This window comes from Halyomorpha halys, unplaced genomic scaffold (genome assembly GCF_000696795.3).
Source record: "Halyomorpha halys isolate HHAL.00 unplaced genomic scaffold, Hhal_1.1 Scaffold571.1, whole genome shotgun sequence".
Lineage (NCBI taxonomy): Eukaryota > Metazoa > Arthropoda > Insecta > Hemiptera > Pentatomidae > Halyomorpha > Halyomorpha halys.
Genome location: NW_027113281.1, coordinates 676,548 through 698,137, shown reverse-complemented (window position 1 = coordinate 698,137; position 21,590 = coordinate 676,548). Strand labels below are relative to the sequence as shown.

The window sequence follows — 21,590 nt, the reverse complement described above, 5'->3', positions numbered from 1 at the left end:
TACATGCTTGTACCATACCATTATGATTTCCTCAAATTTACTTGATGTATTTATGTACAGTTGTAAATATCAATAAATAAATTTAAAAAATGAAGTAATAACTTAGTTTTTAGTTTTTAGCTAAGTTCGGCTACACAGATGGTGGTCTGTCGCGATGGAAAGACCAACACAGAACGCGATATCTTGTGCGGTCGGTCCGTCTCTCGTTTGACGAATAACTCTTGCAATTATAATTATCTTTGCGTAATACAGTAAACAAAAAGAAAATACAATGTTGGGTTCATCGTAAATGAGTTAATCTAGCTAGAGTTTTTAAATCAATTGCTTAAGCCTTCTTTGACATACGTTTATAATGTTCCTGGTAACTACCATAAAGATAGGTGTATTTACGCACAGTTTGAATTAATACTTCCGTTCAGTCAGTCATTTCAACCGCAAACGTAAACAGCAGAACGGCGGGAATCAATGAATTTGTATAAGTGGATCGCTCGTCGTCGCGACAAAGAATGACCGGCAGCCATAGACCGCGTTCTGTCTGAAAGAGATGCAACATTGCATAGTACAACTAGACCGCCTTCTGTGTAGGCAAGCCTTTAGAATAGTCTGCCGCAGGCACAATGGAAACTATGTTTTGTAGAAATATGATAGGGAATATGTTAGAGATATATAGGATAGATAATTCCCACCATTCCACCTGTAATTTTTCAAGCAATAAAAGTCCGTAAGAAGATCATATTGTGTTATCTAATATGTTCATGGCCTGAAGTGCCGAACAGTTGGCACAGATCCTTAGTTTAGTTGGCCTAATCGAAAATTATTGTTTCTTAATTTTCGAAAAACACTATGAGGGTGCAAAAAAAATTTCTTAATTTTCAGTGGAAACTACAGTCAATACCTTGCCAGTGAAAAGTGATAGAAGTCTGTATAGATGTTTTGTAATTGTTCTTCTTGTAATTAATCGACAATAGTACGAGTAATGCGCATCATTGAAAAGAATTTTAATGAGATTCTTTGCGGTAGAAACAAGAATTAACAACCTTAAATATTATCAGAACTAAGTTCTAGACCTATAGGGGTGCCGAAAACAGTAAAGATTAGAACCAAAGGCATAGATGGACGGTTATGATAAGGACTCGATGATTTACTGGTTTTTATCTGGCCATTAAGATAAATTTTTTTACAGCCTTGAAAAGAGCTAACCGGCCACATGCATGCGTGATGCTGAACCAGAAAAACGTAAGCTAATAACTTTCAACCTATACCATATTTGTTTAAAAAAATCTAAAAAAGCTATCCTAGACAGAATATTAATATTATTACACAAAACTTGCACCAGGAATGTTATACTATGGATTTTATGATACGTCACTCTATAAAATATTTTCTTTCAGTCAGCATTATGACATCATCATATCGACCTTAGAACAAGTAGAAAAACATTATGTCTCCAACAATTATGCAATATCGATTCGAAATAGTTCATAGAAAATTAGTTAAAATAAGGTTCTTTAGATTGGTTAATAATTTTGCATATGATCTATAATTGGGAGTGTGTAGCTCAGTGTTAAGGCGCTGAACTACTAACTCCTAGGACCCGTGTTCGGATCTTGCACCGGCAGATAATTATTTTCTGTTTCATTGTAGCCGTGAGTCAACCCTGTGGTTGAGAGCCCTCCGGAATCCATCCTACAGTATAAATCGTGAACCCTTAATTAGGTATAAATCTGGGGGTCTAGCGTGATTCTAACCAAATCACCTCCTTGTACAACCGTCGGTTTAGTAATAGTACTTCCTAACAAAGTATTGCACTACCCTTCAAGGGTTGTAGCGGCACAGAATTATTTTTTTATGATCTATAATTGTGCTTCAATGTAAAGGTCATTTATTTCAGAGTTCTTTCAATTTTACTCATTGATCTGAATAATTACGTATTACCTCAACTCATTATTTCTCAGGATTTTTATTCAAAATTAGGCAAGCTCTGTACTCGTGTAGTAAGTAAAAACAATTTTTGTCCTCATATTCTAATTCTAACTCGAGTGGTAAATTTTAGACGTAAGGGAGACAATTAGTACCATACCTCGCTGCGGTCAAAACCTGGTTCGAACAGTCAGTACCGTTAATCCCAAGGAAATTTAGATGGTCCATAATAATTGTCTACTTTGCAAACTTTTGTTTTTTTGACAAATTTGTCATAATATTTCGATAACGGCTAGTCCGAAATTTGAGTAAAGTTGGTGACGAATGTATGAATGATGCAGCACAAATGTAATCAAATCCCAGTCACTATTTCAACACGGAGAACACTTTAAATTAATGCTTTTTATGACAATGCTATATTTGAAATACGGCTCGTCTGATTTAATGCAAAGTTCAAAGGAATATCGGAGATAAATAATAAAATGGCCTAACATAGATTTCATTCCTTTCCTTCGCTCATGCATGCGAAAAATGATTTTTGTTGGCAATTAAATATTTCCCCCATAAATTATATTTTCAAACGACAAATGAATTTTTTCAATAAGAATACTAGACAATTAATAATAGACAAGTAATAATGTAAAATCAAGGAGAAGGGTCCCAATATAACAGCCCTAGTGCAGCATGCAGCTAAAAACCAACACATTTTGACAATACAATAATTTTACAAAAAAAAAAAGAATGCATTAAAAAGGAAAATACTTGAGTCTATTTACATATCAGAAAACATTAATCCTATACTGAATTTTAAAACAGACACAATGATTTTAAGCAAAAATAATTTAGAAAAAATATGGGTAAACACTTTATGTTACTATTTATAATGAACTATAACATGAATTTAATTAATAAAAGAAATAAGAATTTTAGCCAAAATACAGTTTTAAATAAATAAATTATATGCCTGACCTGAGGAAGATAAAAAATACAGTTGTAAGAAAATAGTGACAAAAGCGTTAAATTTATTTGTAATTAAAAGTTTTAATATTCAATGTGAAGGAAAGCTTATTAATAAATTAATATGATTCCCTAATGTTTTATTGACCTGAGCAGAATGGCCTACAAAAAGTGTTTAAATTATTGATGTGAGTGTAAATTCGTATTTAAGGTATGCTCTTTTATTAATAATAACGTTTTTTGTAAAAACTGTTAAAAATAAATGTATAATAAAATCTGTTATTTCATAGATTATCCATGAGGATGACCGAATTGGCCGAAACGTTGGACTTTTAAAGAAATAAAAACTGTTTTAATACTTAAATTGGATAAAATTTATTTTATTTAAACAATAATAATCAGTCTCAAGAAAGTGAAAAAATCATATAAAAAATAATAAAATTCAAAAAAGAAAAGTGTATTCAGATTCATAAAAATTATTCATAAATTGGGGAAAAATATATTCATAAATTACATTCTTACTTGCTTCGTCTGATTCTACATCATTCTAATTTTGATATTTTGAAGAGTAAAATTTTACCATTTCATATTTGGAATTATTCGAATATCGGTCACTTTGATTCGTTACATCTAGATTATTCAGCACCGTATTGTTAAATTCATAATAAAATCATTACGTCATAGAGTCAAAAAAATAACGAATTACTCCGATGCGTAAACCGTACAGTTAAGGTATATATTAAGAATGAGAAGGAAAAAAATGGATACGAGATATCTAGTTTACAGTTAAATAAAGAAGTTATTTAACATCCAGTTACATAAACAAGAGTAAGGTTAGAATATATCACACTTTTTATAATGAACGTTTCATTCTAAGCAAACACTTTTAAGTAAGTAGAATGTATAACTTTGTCTTGGACATTACTTTTAATTTTGTAACAATACAGCAAACGTCCTACCTCTTTCTAACAGACCAATGATGACCATAAGTCCGTTATAGCACTTTACGAACACCTTTCCCTTAGGCCCCTCGGTCGTTGATCCCGAATCGCCTTAAGTATAGGTAGGAGAAGAAAATTCAAGGGAATTACCTTTGTCTGAATAGTAACTAGAGGTGGGATAAAGATAATATTTGTGATCCGAAACGGTTCTTACAAATTCCAAGGTAGCTGTAAGGAATAGAATATTTTTTGTAAGAGAGATTTTGAAGAGGCCGATTTCGAATAATTTTTCCAAATATTGGTTTTTGGATTAGATTAGATTTTTATTCAGAGCGATCAACATCTAGGTTATTAGACGCTTTTTACTTTATTTATCTTCTTGTTTTTGACATTTGATAGTTGAATGTAGAACATTTCCTTTTTACACTGGTCAATATTGGTGGATTATACTTTAGTATAAAGTTGAGTTTCTTTCAGAAATGTTATTATTTTGTCTATGGATTCTGCTGAGTCATTTAGGGCCAATTCTCTTGTACGAGGAATTTTATCATTTTCGAAGGCTTGACGAAATGATGAGCCTGCTTCAATTATATGCTTTATCGATAGTGGTGACTGACAGGTTTGGCATATAGATTGGTCCTCTTTTGTGATTAAGTGGAGGTTTGTTAATTTGGAATGTCCTATTCTTACTCTAGCAAAAACCACTTCATCTCTTCTGTTTCCCCTTATGGCACTTGTCCACTTTTGTGTGTTTTTTTTTAAACATTTCTTAGTTTATTGATGAGTGGTCCGTTTATGTCTCTCGGCTTATTGGTTCTTGTACTTGTACATTCCAGATGAGTCTAGTGTTGAAATTCTTTTTGAAATCTATCCTCGTTCGATCTTTCGATGAGTTCCATGAACAAACTTATTTTAAGCGTTCAACCATCTAGCTATCAGTTCTCTACTGTCCAGATGTGATATCGACAGAGCAAGTAGAGCCAAAACCAGATTCTTGCCAATGTTTTTTGTTTTTTAATACGACTATAAAAAAATTAATAAAACAATTCGACAACATTTATATTAACAAAATATGTTTGTTCAAAAATGGGGTAGAGCACCAAAACGTCGACGAACACATTATAAATCAATGAGGAACTGATAGCTGAGTGCGTTGGGATCCCAGAGTACATGGTTCAGAAGATAGTGAGTTTGATTCCAACCTAGGTCAGTAAATATTAATTTCCTTTTGATTCTACCTAGGGCTGTGTAGGCCCTCATAATGGACTTGAACCAAAAAAATAAATAATTCAGTAGATTATATGAAAATTATAGTTAGTTTAGCTCAACTTATTGGATATTTATTTTTACTTATCCATGGACTACAAATTAAACAAATAAAGTTAATTGATATATAACCCTTTATCATCTTATAATATGTTGTGGAGAATTTTATTTTAATATAAGACAGTTCCGCTAACAAACAATAAAAACTGAGAAATAAATACTTCATTGCATAAAATAGGGTTGGCCAAGCTGAAGGCGCAAATTTTTAGATATTTTTTTCTCAAATTTAACAAAAAGATCATCTTAATTTAAATTTATCAAATATATTAAATAAGTAAATTAAATTTTGTAATATAGTGAAACACTACGATCATCTGATATATTGAAGATAGTTTTTCAACCTAACCCATTTACATGAATATCTATACCATGACATAAAAAATAATAATAATAAATGAATTTAAAAAAAAGAAAAAAAAAAGAAGGACCTAAAGGACATAAGCTAAAAAAATAAATAAAAAAAATTGCTATAAAGAGTGTAGAAGTTTAACTATACTGGTAAGCGAATAACACCTTTTTCTTAATTTGGTTTTATAATTATAAGATGCAGGTATGGAAGCGCAAAAAAAAAAAAAACTATTAAAAAGACAATTGCACAAGGTTGCATAACGATATTTGGAATTATTTTATTCTTTGCAAATTGAACGATTTTAATGTGAAATATACCCTACGTTACATTTTTTATTTTTTATCATTTTGTCTTTACTTAATCGAAATATGCAATATGTCTTTCAAATATGCAAAATATTCGATAAGCATGTCAAAAAATGCATGTAAACAAAATATGCAATGGCATGAAAAACCAGGGTTTTTTTTCGGACCCTCCAGTGGAAAAATAGTTGTCAAGTCCAGTATAAATAGAGAGTTTATATTATGAATTGTTTAACCCTTGTCTTGCCTGGAGATGAAAAATCCAGGTTCTGCTTATGGTATTTCAAACTACCGAATGAAACGGGAGGATAATTAACTTAACACAAATAATTAACTTAATTTGGTCTTAATAGTGTGAATTTTTTCAGTTACTGAGATAAATTACCAAAAAGCTTAATGTGATGTTTACTTTAAATTAACTATCGACAACGCGATCTCAAATTGGCTTGAGATAATACTGTAATTAAAGCGATTATACTCACACAGTATTGAGATAACATTCGATCCATTTAGCATCTGCTAACACGTATTCTGTGAGCATTTATGGCCAATTACATTCTAATTGGCTTCAAACTGAGTTTTAAAATGTTCACAGGATCACCTGTCCGTTGTGAATCAAATTCTGTCCCAAAGAATCAATAATTCTCAAATCAAGGGCTGCAAACAAGATTAGAAAAATATTGTTCATTATCAGTTTTACTTTATATTATATTAGGGATATTGCGATCTTGGCGGAAAATATTATTTTGGACTGGGGGTCATACACCATCACCTGCATGGGAATTAGCTCGGAGATTATTCTTTGTTTTATTTATTTATTTTAATATGTTGACCTCTCTATGTGTGTGTTTTAACGTATTTATTCATTAAATTATTTTATTTTATTAATACTATTTTTTTTTTGTTTTTTTAAACTTACTGATCCATTCAAGTGTTTCCTGTAACCGGTTTTTAATTATATTTTCCTTTTAATCTATGTGTTAGTCTTATTCTCGTAAAATGTATCTATTTGTTTGTTTTTGGTAAACTGATCTACTGCTGTGACTATGAATGATGGTCTGATCTCACATTACCGTCTAATATTGAATTTGTTTAGCGGGTCACGGAAGAGGATCTAGGAGGGTGAATTCCGGAGAGCGAATTTGTTGATCGGGTGAATTGAAAAATTGTGAAAGGGTGAAACTGAAGGAGCAGAAATGAGAAAGAAAAATAGGAATGAATTGAAACATTTGTATTTGTTGTACAGACCGAAATGGATTATAAAAGGAAACTGTAGGGGGGAAAAAATTGTTTATTATATCTTATTATTGTATCTCTTTTTTTCTGATTATACCATGTATGTGTAATTTATATATGTCCGATTACGGATTGATAAGTATGCTGTGTGAGATATCAACCTAATGTATTTAGGCAGCATAGATAAATAAAGTATTTCTCTCTTTGAATATGTGACAATTAACATGGCAGTGGATTCATAGCTATTACACGAGGTACTATCACACTAAACCTAATACGATATATAGTTTTCACCATGCCAGTGGATTCCTCAGTCGGTACAAAGGCTGAAAAAATGTGATATTTTTCGCTCCTTCAATGTCACAAGAGATATACTACATTCAAGATGGATAATATTTGTGTTACATACTGTTTATTTAGTAAATTAATTTATATTAAAATTTAAATTTAAAGACAAACCATGAAATGAAATATTTTGTAAGCAAAGGTCAATCCATTTTTAAAATATTTCCTAAAAATTTTATAATTTAATTTGGATAATAATCAATAACTACCTTTATAAGGATTAACACTGGCCGGCAGCAGTCCCAAGATCTTTGTCCTGGCTCACCTATAATGATAAAATATTGTTAGAAAGAACTTTAGAGTTATACAATTTTTTTGTAGTACTTTCAAGTAATGCATCTATGTTCAAAATAATTTAAATGCATAGAGTATAGACATTTGATGTTTTATACCAGATTAAGGTAGGTTATTAAAAATTAAATTTAATTGCACTAAGTATTCAAATGTTGATCGGAGTGTTTTTGTAGACGTAGAAATGCAGAGGCAGTATGTAACCTTCACCCACCCACTCAATACAGAATTAAGGGATATCATTAAACATTATATCATTCCATTTAAACATTTTATAGCCAATAATTTCCATTTTACTTGACAATATCTAGCCCCTCATCATAATTGCCATCAAAGAGGTCTTAAAAGGGGTCGTTATTTCCATCCTTAGTAAACGAATTAAACCAGTTGTGTACTATGAAGAATGCTTATTTTACAGGAGAATAAATACAGGCTACTTTGGCATATTACTGTAAAAAAAAAAAACTTGTCTTATTGAATGATTCTTATCAGTAAGATCGGGATACCCAATTGTACAAAATTGGTGGTAGGAATAGAAACCTGGAAGGACGAGGATGTAAATAGGGTGAGTGATGCACCGTATATTAATCTCAGAAAGTAACATCCGATACCCTCCCCAAAAAAAATTTTTTATCACCTTTTGCTCAAAAAATAAATATTTAAATTATTTATTGATGCATTCAAATTTTTAATAAGGGAAATTATTAACCGCAAGAAATATCCAATAACTCTTGATTATCCAACCCGTATTTCCGAACCCAATCCACAATCATTAGGCCGTATTTAGAACAAGAATAACGCACTCAAAGCCAATAAAACTATAGGAAGGTAAGATCAAAATTGATATTGTTCAAATCTAGATAAAACAATCAGTTGCAAAACATAGATTTTTTTGTCGTACAAATTGTAAGGGAGGGAATGAGGTAAATTTAGGAAACGTACGATCATTAATAAATTTAAGGACTAAATTTTTAGATGAATTTTTCTATTGTTTTTTTACTTCTCCCTTCTTTGTAGTCAAGCAATTGATACCCTGTCGTTTTATTATTTTGTTTTCACCTATTAAATGTTTGTTTTTTTATTTATTTATTCAATGCCAGATCGGCATGGTGGACCTAACATGGTTAATGTAAGAGATACATTTTTTTATTTTAACAATTAATTATGGGGAAGGGAGATATAGTCTCATACAAAAGAAACCTCTTACTATATAAAATGTTATAAATAAAAAAAAAGTAATATCAAATAAATAGATTAAAAGAATAATTCTAGATATAAATTGGTCAGGCAACCCAATGAGGGGAAAAAACCTGTAAAAGTAAGTAAGTATTCTTGATAAAAGATATAATTAAAGTTAATAACAAAAACAATAATTATGGCTTCAGCAAAATAAATAATAGCCTTCTAATAAATAAAAAAAAGAAGGTGAACATAAGAAAAAGATAAAGAGGAAGAAAATAAATTAAGATAAAATAAAATTCTAGAGTGACAATAATATAACTGATAAATATAGAATTTATAACAATAAGTCCGATAGCAGCCTGGGCTTTAGTCTTCACTCAGTCTTCAGGTCACTTTAATTAATTCTCTTCTTTAAATGTAGTTAACTGAGAGTCAAACTTCATGAACCTTTGTAATCTTATTAAAATATCGTTAAAAAATAAAATAATACATGGAAAATATATAAAAAAATAATAATAAATAAATACCTTTCGATTTCATGCAGAAAGCAATACTAATGTTCATAGCGATGAAAATCTGTAATTAATGAATAGATTTCCTTTACCTCCTAGGAAAGCGCAGTTAAAACACTTATAAGTATAGCCATTAAGATTATCAGTGAGTCAATAACTTCCAGCATCACAATTCTGATGCTAGAAGATTAAAACCTTACTTGTATCATTGTAAAATTACACTGGTTGTGAGATAAGAAGATATTATAACTTATTTAGGCGTAAAGAAAACAATTACAAAATACATAATTTTGTAGAGTAGCAGATCATTCTAACGATTTTTTCTGTTGACTTTTTAAATGTTGTACGGTGTTTTATTATAAAATTTATTTAAATCAAATAATTATGCTTATTTTTTTCCGTTTCATCAGATATTCCCTAAAATGAACAGCAAGATTTTGACAATACAATAATGTTTTACTTCATACATAATATCTATGAAGGAAGAATTATTTATTACGAAATATACATACGTAAAATTAGTATAAAAACATAAATATTTTAAATGTTCTGGAAACTTCCCTTCGTGAATCGTCCCGAGATGGGTATTCATATGGATTGCATATGGCTTCACTTAGCTTCTTTGGTTCGAGGTAAACCCACTTCACGACTGCGTGGGGCTTCGCCTCCGAAGAGTAAACACTTTCAGTAACGTGCTAATTTAACTTGCGACTCACCTCAGCTAGACAAAGTGTAGTAACTGATATCTGATATAACTGATAACTATTTCATTATTTCAAATACACGTTAATTATATTAGTTTCGGATCAGCAAATAAAACGGCAACGGACACTGTTTTACATATATACTTATGAATCACCGATATTAACCGGTTCCTCAATATTACTACACATAAAATAACTTTAAATGCAACAATTAATAAGGCTAACATAATTTATACAGCTGAAACTTTGGCTGAACAAGTAAATTATTTAAATTAATCCAAGTTTAATATGCATATTAAAGCTTTTGGAGTCATTTATATTATTGCATTTAATACTTAGAATACTAGTTAGAAGAATAACAATTAAGAGTTATTATTAAGATGTAAATAGAGGGACATAGAAATAATATTTAACATAAATATTATTGGAATTTCCTTAATATTTATTAAGCTCTACAAGGATATTAGTATTATAATTTATTTCATTTTTTTATAATTATATCCTTAAGATTTATTATTTCTAAGAGGATTTATTTTATTTCATTGTTTTTTCATTACCTTTTATGTTGGTTTATTTATCTTCTGTATTTGATAATTCTGATTTTTTTTTAAACTTGTAAATATGCATAGTAACAGTAATTGTATCTTTTGTTTATTATTTTTAGTTTACTTGTATTTGATTCTTTTTAATTTTTTTTATTAGAAGTTAGTCAGTCACCTTATGATTTATAATATGATGTATAGTTTTATTTTATTTGTTCTATTTTTATTTTATACATTCTGTTAATTATTATTGATTATTTTTTTATCTCATCAAATTCATAATTATAATCATACTTATGATTGCTTATAATTTCTTTTTTATATTGAAAATTTTGTATTTTACTCTAAGGCATTAAATCATAATCTGACACTTGTAATATTAATCTAAAGTGATTAGACCCAGGATAAATGAAGAATTTAATTATTATTTAACAATTTTAGAATTAAATTAAATTAAATGTGTACCGCTATGACCCGTGAAGAGTCAGAGGTGCAATGCATTGTAAGAAAGTACTGTTTCTAACGACCAACGGTTGTGCAAGGAAGTGTTTGATCAGAATCAAGCTCTACTGGCTGATCTTTACCCTATTAAGGGTCCCCACTTCATCAGGCTGAGTGGACCCTGGAGGGCTCCTGAACCCACAGGGCTGACTCACTACAGTGAAACAGAAAATAATTATCCGTCACAACCGGATTCGAATTCGGGTTCTTAGAATTAGTGCCTCACCATTGAGCCAACGATTGTCACCATTTATAGAATTAGTTATTATAAGAAATAATTACAAATGTACCTATATGATAAAGTAATTAATTTTAAAAATGATAAATACAGATATTCAACTGTACATGACATTTTTATACGTACCTGGACACCGAAAGCATCAATTTGCTTGGTTACAGAAAAAAAAGAAATGGGATTGCTTGAGATAATAAACCATAATTAGTAGTGAACGTAATACCGACAATAAAATAAACCATTCCAATGCATAATAAACAATATAACCAATTTTTATCATACTTTAGCAGTGTCAACAAATTTACAATATGGATGTTGTTTATAAATTGAAAAAAAAAAGAGAAAGTACATGGAATTGATTCTAGATATAATAACACCAAATTTTGATTGTTCTAAAATCAAACAGAATGCAAAGAGAATCTTGTAAAAAAAAAAAAAAAGTTCATCTTGTATTATATTATATATGAAAACTTTATTTAAGTAATAGTAATTAAACGTAAAAATAATTAATCGTACTATTGTTATTAAGTAAGATTATAATAAAAAAATATCTTACGGCCAAAAAAAAACTAGTAATTATAATGCTGTAGTAAGTTTTTTATCATAATATATTAATTGCTATAAATAAAACTTATGATATATTAAGTGTGATATTCAATTCAAGAAAATGGTAAACAGTGATTTAGAAAAAGTTTAAATGATTTTAAAGGTGAGAAATTAATATGAATAATATTTTTATAAACGTTTCAACAAAATTTAAAAAAAAAAAGTCCACAATAGCGATGAATTTTAGTTTTTAAAAAATTAATTTGTACGGAAAACGAAATTCATCAATATTTAGCCCCGAAATTATATATTACGGATCAACACTTTTAACGTTTGAACAAATATTAAATCAACTTATGAACGTTACGATATAATATATGATTTTTTTTTTTTATACTTCTACAACTTCCTTCTAATTTTTTTTCTTTCCACTTTCCATCTCAGAGTTCAGGGCCTTGTTTCCTATTAATAACTATCCGATAATACAACTGCCTATTATACTTTTATCAGTATTGCTGTTGGAACAGTCAGCAGTAAGATATTCGGTCAGACATATTAGTCATCCTAATACGAAGATTAAAAGACGGAATGACCAGACTCTGTAATTCGGTCACATTCCGCGGTCCGGTTATGGGTCGGTAGACGTTACGACAGTTCAAAATACAGGTTTTCAACTCGCAACTCCTTTTTAAGGGAATTAAATTTTGAAATTTTAAGCCGACTGAAGAAAACTCGTAGTCAAAGACGGCAATTATTTATTACTCAACATTTAACACGAATCTTTCTTAATTGAATAATTAAAATGTTTTTCACGAAAAGGAAAAAAAAAGAGCAATAAATTGATCGTGAAATCAACGACAAGAATATTAAACTTCTTTTTTTTTTTTTATTAAAAATTTTCTTTATAGTTTATTCAGTTGTTTATAGTGAAATTTTGTTACTATAAGTTATTATTTTAATATATTTATTATATCTTAATTTCTTTATTTATAACATTGTATATTGTTAGTGGTGTCTTTTGTATGAGACTATACCATCCCATAATTAATGGTTAAAAAAAATATACCTCTTACATGAACTATTATTAAGTATAACTAATTAAATAAATAAATAAAAAACAGTAAAAGGCTATACATAAACGATTTGGTGTCAACTAGAAACTTAAAGTATTGAAACAACACATACGTGAATAAAATGAAAAGTTTTTAAAAACCAAAAATAATATTAAATTATATTTTTGATAATGCTACACCTAACTCAAGATGCTATTTACACTTAAGCTATAGCGTAGACAAGTTGATGTACATTATTTATGAAATGATTGGGGTACAGTCAGAAAAGGACACAAATAAGTAAAAACATATTTATTTCGAACATCTCGAACATCGTACCATACATGCGTGTATCGCAGCACATTTTTAGAGAAGAGGTTGAGTACACAAACATAATCTGATACTATCGGGAACAGGAATCGTACATATACAGGGTGTACATATATACATCGTATATACAGGGTGTCCCTTAAATGAATGATTATATTGTGGGAGTAGATATTATACCTATGAGGAACTAAAAAGTCCATATTACTGGATCTCAAATATTATCAATCAAAGAATACTCAAATAAATCTACTTTAAAGCTTCCTTGAAAAAACTTAAGAGGTACTAAATTAAAGATGAGAAAATTTCCTATAAATATAATGGGATAGATTTGCCCAAACAGAAAATAAGCCTTTATTGACGTAATGTTGTAAATTAAAAGTTTTATAATTTAAGCATTTTTGGACATTTGAAACAGCTATTACACTTTAATGGCTAAGATTTAAATATTAATAATTAATTATGAAAAAAAACCTCTTCATATAAAGCAACTGCAATATTTAACCATAATTTTTTAATTGATATAACACAAGAATGGGCAATGGATAATACGTAACAATACCCACAATATCAATTACAGAAGCCTACAGAGGGATTTTATTTTATTACATAATTAGATAATTAATTACATAATTTGATAAGACAAGATTTTCAGCAATCAAAAGTTTCAGAGAAACCAGCATTGGTTGATACTGCTGACGTAACTGGCCTCAGGGCAGTGTCCTTGGTCCTATCATATATACAGTTTTTACAGCTGACATCCCAACCCATCCTAACACTATTCTCACCATGTATGCCGATGACACATATTAGTTGTCAGTGAAGAATAATCCTTACATTGTATCCTAAGCCCTCCAATCTCATATCATCACCCTTGAAGAATGGTGCCAAAACTGGAGGATTAAAATAAATTGCAATAAATCCCACTAAAACACAATTACCATTCGTCGTAAACTCATGACCTCTTGCCCCACAGTATCCTTTAATAATACCCCACCTATTCCTGTCGAACAGATCCGTCAGTTAGGATTACATCTGGAATCCCCATACAAGACTGAAAATTGTCGATTCCGATTATTACAGCACTTACTAGACAAACGGTCTAAATTGCCAATACATTAAAAAAGACTGATCTACATGACTGTTATAAGGCCTATCTGGACATACGGAGTTGAGCTTTGGAGCTGCACTAAACCATCAAATTCCTCCCGAATCCAATCCTTACAATCCAAAATCCTTCGAAAAATCCTTAAGACTCCTTACTTTGTCACGAATCAAGTCATATATCAGGACCTCAATGTCTCATATGTTGCCGATTTGGCCAGAACCAGATACCAATCATGATAAACTTCCCAACCACCCAAATCCATTTGTTTCTAACCTGGCTTCTCCCTCATTACCTAATAATCCTTCTAGGCGTCTGAAAAGATGTTCTCGAAATCTTCTCCTCTAGAAATGTTATTGGAGTTCTATCAATGGGTAGATTCTCCACATGTTTGTATCATGTCACTATGTCACCTACAGCAAATTTACAGTTGTAGATAACAATAAATTATAAAAAAAAAAAATATTAGTAAAAACGTCAATACTATGAAAGAGTAATTATGATAAATGAAAAAAAAAAATTCCATCAATAGACTAAATTTCCATCCATACTTTATTTAATGTCTGCAGTGTAATTAATTATTAAGCGACTTTTGGTTCGGTTAGCTCTGGCCGAGATGTTATCGAAGTCAACACTGTTATACGTACTAATATTATTGTGCTCTTAAACCAATGTTGTTTTTTTATTATCCAAATTAGAGGGTGTTTTCAGTATCGAACTTAATTCAAACTTTAGTTTATTAGGTTTAACTAATTCCACTATCGTAATAATGGGAAAGTGACGGGAACAGTTAATAGATTCAGGTCGAATTGAAGAACTCCATATACAGGGACATAAAGTATAGGGCATTGTAGGAGAGGTCCGTTACATCATTAAAATACACCCAATCTCCGAATTATGATTATAATTTATTAAAGTAATAAGAGCAAAAACATAAGATTTGAAACAAAGCATCTCGTTGCACAAACACTAGTTAAAAAGTAATTAGTCAAGCTTTCACCAACTCAAGTTTTAACAGAATTACAGAGCTATCATATTGGAGCTGATATAAAAGCCTGGTGGAAAAAAGTTAATTATTTCACCCATTTTTGATTACTTTAATAAAAACTAGTCAATTATTATTACTAGTTAAAATTGATGAATCTACTAATGACAGGAGAAATATAAAATGGCGGCCGTTTCCAATGTAAAAAAATTTTTTCTTTTATTCAGTGTTCAATATCTTTGAAATTACCGATAACAATAGAAAACCTAATAAACCTTCATTTAAAGTATAGTAAATTTAGTGAAATATGAGTCCTAGTTCGTGTTTAATAGTTCCCGAGATACAGTATTTTTAAAAAGCAACATTTCATGAAATATCAGTAGTTAGTGAATTTACAATGGGAAATCTCAGGAAACCATTGGAGGTACAGATGCCTTATAGCAATCAAACTAAAGTTCACTATAAAGTAAGTTATAACGTTTATATTCGTAGTAGTAGTTTTATATTTTCAAATGAATATGAATTTTCGCCATGACATTAGTCCAAACAAGTAAAAATCACTTGTTATTTGTCACATTTATTTTAACAAATATCATTAAATTAATCTATTTATAATCTTAAAATTCTTTCTTGAGACTGGCAATTTTTTAATAAATAATTCAAAACACTATCCAAATTATAGTCTCAAAACTTTTATTTCTTTTACACGTCCAACGTTTCGGCCAATTCGGCCATCTTCAGGGACAATCTGCTCAATTCACTATGAAACATATAATTTAACCATTCCAAAAACTTCATACAGGCTATTCTACCCAGGTCAAAACATTTATATCTAATAAGTCAAATATCCATTAAAAACCACAGTCAAAATTATTTCTCTTTAAACACTGTTAATAGTGTTTAAAGAGAAATAATTTTGACTGTGGTTTTTAATGGATATTTGACTTATTAGATATAAATGTTTTGACCTGGGCAGAATAGCCTGTATTAAGTTTTTGGAATGGTTAAATTATATGTTTCATAGTGAATTGAGTAGATTGTCCCTGAAGATGGCCGAATTTGCCGAAACGTTGGACGTGTAAAAGAAATAAAAGTTTTGAGTCTATAATTTGTGTTTTGAATTATTTATTATTAAATTAATCTTTATAATACATTAAACTAGCTTTACTATGAGTGCTAATAGACACCCATACGTCTAGTGGGTTCTGAGATAAAGATTTCCCACAATACATTCACTAACTGTTTTTAATATACATTTCATAAAAAGTTGCTTTTAAAAAAAACTGTACTTCGGGAACTATTGAACGTAAAACGCTCTGTTAAGGTTCATATTCTAGTAAATTTACTTTATCTTAAATTATGTTATATTAGGTTTTCTAGTGTTGTTAGTAGTTTTAACGATATGGGGTCCCGAATGAAAAATTTTGTTTAAAGTTTTGAAACAACCACCGATTTTTGTTCTCCTATACTTAGCAGACTTATCAATTTTGACTAGTAATTAAGCATAGTTTTGCATTACAGTAATAAAAAATTGGGGTAAAATAACTGACGTTTTTTCTCTTGGGCTCTTGTACTATGACCAAACAAATATAGACAGAACATCATATATCTACCTAATAGGCAATCCTAGTTTTCAGATTCACTTCGATTCTAGGTAACAGATTTCCAAATTTGGCTAGCTTAATAGTGTTACTTGACGTGTCTTTTTTTTATTTTAACTTTGCTTTATACACCATTAGTAAATGTTTTAAAGGTCAGATAAGCCTGCCTTATATCATGGGAGACGGGGGTTGGAGGGGAAAATAAAGTTATGATGTGTTATGATCTTGAGAGATTCGTCGTTCTAGTACATCGACCAATACTTGATATAAGTGAATTTTTCAAAGGTAAGATGTGAAAGGCTCTACCGGAGGGAGTTGTCCACGCCGATTCCTAGTTTTGGCTAATTTTAGAATGATGCTATATATAATGTTTTTTAAAGCATTACTCTACTCTCCATTACTATTATTAATCGAATAATACCAATAGGGATAGAAAATATCGTCCATAGTGCTAATCATACTTTGAAAAAATAAGGAAAAATAAAGGTAAGATAGAAATAATCAATTATTTTTTATATAAAGAATTGAAATTTTTCAATATCGATAAAATTTTAATCAGTAGACTTGAAAAGAATGTTGAACGTAAGAGCAGCCCGTGTAAATATCTGTTGTTAACATTCTAAAACATAAACATCCTGAAAGAGACATACCAATTAAATTTAACGAGAATGGCTAAGCATTATTAAATTCACAATAGCACTTAATTCAAACGTGATAAGATTTGTTTTTTTAATTTGTTCAAATATAATCTAACAAGATTAGACTAATAATATACAGAAAGGAAGATATGTAAATATCATTGAAAAATCCTCATATCTAACAAAGGAATGTAATTTACATAAAAGTAAACAACAACAAAATGAATAATTAAACTATTAAACGTGAATAGGTAGTTTATATTAATTTGTGCATATAAAATAATTTGTTTATATATAAATTGTGTATGTAATGTTAGTTAAGGTTTTAAGATAAAAGAGGATGATGGCAGCATTCGAGCATTAATGTCTGTTTTTTTCATTAAAACATTGAATGATCAGGTACCCACACAATGAATCTTGTGGGTTTTTAATTTGAAGGATATCGAATATGACAGTCTCATCCCCTTCCTTACAAACAATACTTATCCACTACGTATGTATTTATTTTTTTTTCATAATAGCTGTCAAGTTTTCGGGGTCATTTGATGACGACAGCTCGACGTCTCTATTCTTAATTACCAATTAAAGTCAGAAATTAGCTCATCTAAAAAATCTCCTTCCCAGCAACGTTCAACTTTAAGAGTAAATTAAAGAAATAAATTTGTCGGTTCCTAACCGGACAGTTAAGAATTATTTGCTAAAAAAATCCTCTTTATGGAAAAACCATACGAAGGATCAACCAACTACATGGACAGGAATGTTGGAGATATTAATGGGCATACGGGTCTTCCATAAAACAATATGATAAAACAACTTCACATTGTGAGCTAAACAATCTTTTTAAAATTTTTGATAAAATATCCACAGTATAGAAAAATAACACAAATTAAGGTATATTAGAAGTAAAATTTAATTGAACAATTGTAGAATTATTTATAGTGGAAATATGCAATTAGACAGGGCATGAACAAAAAAGTAGAGTTATCAAGTTTTATTGCCAACAATAAACTCTCCATGAAGGACAGTCTAGATATTACAACCCAGTTTATCACTATCCGGATCTTTCATCATCCGTTCCTCTTGCCTATGGAATTCTATTTCCTCCTTCATTCCTTGTTCTAATATCATTCCAATCTTCAAATCCCGTATTTTCAACCACTTTCTCTCCTAGCAATTCCGGAAGAATTACAATTAAAAGTCTTAAATAACAATGGATAGATGGAGAGAGAAATAGTACTTAACATAAATATTATTGGAATTTTTAAAAAATACTTATAAACAATCTGTATTGTATATGTATAGGTGCATATATATGTGCTTATTTGGGTTTATGTGAATATACATGCATATTCATATAATCATCGCTAATTCATTTGTTAAACCTTTATTTCATTTTATTGGAATTATATCCTTAAGATATATTGTTAGTTACAGAATTTATTTTATTTCATTAATTTTTTTTTTCATTACCTTTTATGTTGGTCTTTCTATTTATCTTCTGTATTTGATAATTTTGATTTTTGTTTAAACTTTTAATGTATAGTAAAAGTAATTATATATTTTTGTATGTAATAATTATATTTTTGTATATTATTTTTAGTTTACTTGTATTTGATTCTTTTTAATTTTTTCTTCTTTTTTTATTAGAAGTTAGTCAGTCACCTTATGATTTATAATATGACATATACTTTTATTTTATTTGTTTTATTTTTACTTTAAACACTCTGGTAATTGTGCTGTTTATTTTTCATCATATCAAATTCTTTTATTTTAATTATACATATTATAATTTCATCATTAATTTATTTTGAAAATTTAGTATTTAATTCTAAGGCTCTAAAGCCGTATTCTTACACTTGTAATATTATTCTAAAGGGATCAGTCCCATGATAAATAAATAATATTATTATTATCGATATATTTATATATATTTATATATCCGATAATTCTTATTCTTTTAGAAAATTTCAATAAAAAATATATTTAAATCATATGCTTTACTAGTCTATTGAATAGGTTAATGTCGAAGTTATGATAGTGGAAAGCATTAAACACGAACTCGCGTAGCTTCAGAAATTACATTATACGATTCAAGTCATACATTATTCCATTTAAGTATTTACTGTATTAAGGTCTTAATTGAAAGCTTAATTAGGCATAATTGAAAATAATTTCAATTATTATTTTATTATAATAGAACAGACTGAAATTTTCAAGATATGTCTCTATGGAACAAAAAAACTTTAAATATATTTTTGTAACATTTGTAAAAGCATAATGTTTAAAATTATAAACATGTACTGACCATCGATATATCTTCTAGGCTTAGAGCTTGGCAGTGGCAGTAGGATACGAGAAGTCGAAAACAAAGATTAATTCAAACAATCATAATTAAAAAAATAAATAAATAAAACCAATTAATCAAGTAGTTTTTTATTCGAAGGCAACTAATGTCATTTTTCTCCTCTGAGCAATTTAATAGACTTCTTAATTCCATTTTTTTTTATTTTTATCAATTTCGCTTTAATTGTCAACGTTTCGGAGATCCGTCCATCTTCAGGAGCTAATTGTAATAATAATTACAAAGTTTTTATTGCACTTTAAAGTTTTGAAAAATTACTTCGACTTTTTATCATGGATAATTTTTGCACAACTTTTCTACTTTTATTTTTTAAATCTTTTTATTTCCATTAAAATCTTTGAACGGTTGTTTACAGGTCATTTTTTTTTTGTAATTTCTAATAGACATTTTGTTATTTATTTTTAAAAACTGGAACCAAAACATAGCAATAATTACTAATTACCACTACATATTTATGTACTATATTTATAGTTTTAATTATTGCAATATGGGTGTAATAACCAAATAGTTGATTTCCCACAATAAAACAATATCCTAACTTAACCTTAAAGCATTGCTCATTATGTACTAGAATATGTACTCCACTTCCTTATTAGGCATTAGTTAATCACTACTTAAGTTATATTTCTGAGTATCTTTTTTTTAATTAATATTGTTAATTAATTTTTTAGAAACCCGTTTTATTAAATATATCTTTATAATGTGCGCCCACCTTGAAATGAATTACTCCAAATTTTGTTGCAAAGCAAATAATAAAAACAGTATTATCTGTAACATAAATAAATTCTAAATTTATCCGACTAATCTGCTAAAATATTTTTAATAACTTCAAAAAATAACAAAATTAGTTGTCGTAAATTGTTTTTCTTTGTCAATATATGTAATTTTGTCCTAATGATACTCGTAATAAAAAGTTAAAAAGTCATCTTAAAGTAACAGTCATCTTCTTTTCTTGATTAGAGAAAAGATTGTTAAATCATTATGAATCTGATAGCTTATCTAAGCTTTCCTGCGTTTATGTTTAAGTATATTAAGCACAAGTACAAGAGCAGAGGAGAAAAAAAGTCAGTTGTTCCACCCCAATTTTTGATTACCTTAATAAAAACTATACATGATACTAGTTTAAATTGAGTGTTTGCCAAGTATAAGTCGGAGGAACAAAAAAGCGGCTATCTCAAAACATTAAAAAAAAAAGTTTTTCATTCGAAGCTTAACATCTTTAAAACTACCAACAAAACCAAAAAGAGAACATCATTTAAAGCAGAGTAAATTTGCTAAAATATGAGCCCCAAAAGAATAATTTACGTTGCAAAGTTCCCGAGATATTGTTTTTTTAAAAATATGTACTGAAAAATCAGTAGTTAGTGAGTTAATTTTGAAAACTTTATATCTTAAAAAACATTCAATTTATAGATGTCTTTTAGCACTCAAATTAAAGCTAGTTAAATATAATTTAAAGTAGTTTATAATCTTTATCTTCTTAGGAGTAGCAGTTTTATGATATTTGACAAAATATATTTACAAAGTGTTAATTTCTAGTAGTTCTGATAAAATTGTTGATGTTTAAAAAAATATATAAATTCAATAACTTCTGATTTATCAGTATATTTTTTAATAAAATGTTGCTTTTT

General features: G+C 29.0%; 1 protein-coding gene across 1 annotated transcript in view; it reads right to left on the bottom strand.

The window, feature by feature from the left end:
- Nucleotides 1-21,590, bottom strand: part of Vha100-2 (V-type ATPase subunit a family protein Vha100-2) — a gene marked incomplete in the record, with an annotated part of 226,939 nt that overhangs the window by 110,510 nt on the left and 94,839 nt on the right. The window contains 1 exon segment of the mRNA XM_067050852.1: nt 7,586-7,641.